The 2,290-nt window shown below is 49.2% G+C and overlaps 1 long non-coding RNA gene across 1 annotated transcript; it reads left to right on the top strand.

The window, feature by feature from the left end:
- Positions 1-399: 399 nt before the first annotated feature.
- On the top strand, positions 400-1,324 carry LOC311618452. Its single transcript, XR_014794332.1, has 2 exons — positions 400-432; positions 709-1,324. It is a non-coding gene; the product is annotated as an uncharacterized lncRNA (long non-coding RNA).
- Positions 1,325-2,290: the final 966 nt, after the last annotated feature.

The following is a 2,290-nucleotide window of genomic DNA, read 5'->3' as shown; positions in this document are numbered from 1 at the left end:
AGAAAAGAAAAGAAAAGTAAAAAGGGACAGAATGTTGGAACAGCGGCGACCAGGCCTGGAGTGGCCAGGCACAAGGCAGTGGCAGCTGGGCCCGGAGCAGCAGTGGCCAGGCCCCAGAGCAGCAGCAGCCAGAACAAGAGCATCAACGGCCAGCACTGGAGCAGCCAGACCTGGGAAAGTGGCAGCCAGGCCTGAGGCAGAGGCGGCCAAGCCCAGGGTGGCCAGTCCAGGAACACCCAGACACGGAGTGGCCGGGCCCGGAGAACCCGGGCCCAGAGCAGCCAGGTTAGGAGCAGCCAGGCCCAGAACAGCAGTAGCCAAGCACGGAGCATCCAGGCTGGGAGCAGCCAGGCTCGGAGCAGCCGGGTCGGGTGCGGCCAGGCCCGGAGCAGCGGCTGCCAGGCTGGGAGCAGCCAGGCCCGGAGCAGCCGGGTCTTGTGTGGCCAGGCCCGGAGCAGCGGCTGCCAGGCTGGGAGCGGCCAGGCCTGGAGCAGCAGCTGCCAGGCTGGGAGCGGCCAGGCCCGGAGCAGCTGGGTCTGGTGCGGCCAGGCCCGGAGCAGCGGCTGACAGGCTGGGAGCGGCCAGGCCCGGAGCAGCCAGGTCTGGTGCAGCCAGGCCCGGAGCAGTGGCTGCCAGGCTGGGAGTGGCCAGGCCTGGAGAAGCGGCTGCCAGGCTGGGAGCGGCCAGGCCTGGAGCAGCAGCTGCCAGGCTGGGAGCAACCGGGCCCAGAGCAGCCGGGTCGGGTGTGGCCAGGCCTGTAGCAGCAACAGCCAAGTCCAGAGCAACTAGGTCGGGAGCGGCAGTGACCAGACCCGGAGCAGCTGGTTGTGGAAGGAACCAGAGCAACAGAGGCCAGGCCCGGAGCAGCCAGGCCCGGAACAGCTCGCTCCTCGCCTGCCCCTGCCCCACGGCTGCCTCTCAGACATGGCTGGAAACTTTTGCGGGAACTTGAGGGTCTGCTGAATCAAGTGATGAAGGCTTAGATCTGGATGTGTTAAGTTAGTATAGCGCTGGGGTGTTGATCTGTGAGTGCCTTGGGTGGGGCCTGGATGAGGCTGGTTGACCTATTTGGAAATGTCTTTTGTGTGAAGTGTATCATTGGGCATGTGGAGGTATTATTGATATGAGAAAATGCTAAGTAACAGATTTACTATCTGAAAAGGGATTTACTATCAGGGAAAGGGAGGGAGGAAGAGACTGAACATAAACTGTGCACCTATGGATGAGGACAATGGGAGGTGGGGAGGGGGCAGAGGGTGGGGTGGGAACCTGGTAGAGGGGGGAAGAAATGAGGAACCTTTGTAATAATATGAACAATAAAGATTGATTTAAATAAAAATAAAAAAATAAAAATATTAAGTTTTATTAAAATATTCTATTACTTTATGTTAACGATTACTCATTTATTTCAGCCCTTTGTAGTCAGCATTTCTGTATTGAAATAAACCTACATTTCTATGAAAGAAAAAAAAAAAAAGAAAGTAAGTAAGAATATTGGATTCATGATAGGATTCATTACAGAGCATTCATCATTACGTGCATTTATCTGAACTGGATATCCAATATAATTTGAGTCCTGATTTTAGAGACTTCTAGCACAAAATGGGAGCATGGGATAATTTATGGATATGCAAATTTCTTCTAGTAAAATATATTTTTTTCCAAGATTTTCTTAATATAAATAAAAATGGTAAGCAATTTCAGATCAGGAGTCATGGCTTATACATATATTTTCCATATCACCAACTTCATTGACATAGTTACAATCACACTTTAATAATAGTTTACTGAATTAAATTCTATTAGAATTATCCCATCAGATATTGCCCTCATGCTCCAGGGTCCTGAATCCTTCACCTCAGGGGTGTTGAGTTAGAAAGGTCGATTCTGAGGTATTTTACATTTCTATCTGGACTGTCATGACTTCTTTTGCAAATCTGAGACTGTCAAGAACTATTAGGAAAACTGTCCTGAAATCAGTTCTGAGTAGCTAGAAGGTTATTTTCCCCAAATATGCCCAATATGTTGGACGAAAAAATTGTTTGACAAAGAAATCCAGATGAGTGATAATAATGTCTATAAAGAACTCAATCTGGGATCCACAGTTCACACCAAAGTTCTTCTTTTTCAGTTATTTCTTTCCATTAAATCCAGAGTCTTACTCTACTTTCAAAAACTTTAGTTAACATAACTTTGATTATCATATAGAATAGCCTGGAGAGCTTTGAAATATAGATTGCTGGAGGCCATCCTCAGAGTTTCAGGTTCGGTAAATTTTGGTTAGGACTTG

The sequence above is a fragment of the Pipistrellus hanaki genome (genome assembly GCF_964339955.1).
Source record: "Pipistrellus hanaki genome assembly, chromosome: 2".
Classification (NCBI taxonomy): domain Eukaryota; kingdom Metazoa; phylum Chordata; class Mammalia; order Chiroptera; family Vespertilionidae; genus Pipistrellus; species Pipistrellus hanaki.
Note: the sequence above shows the minus strand (reverse complement) of the source record. Positions and strands in the feature narration are given on the sequence as shown.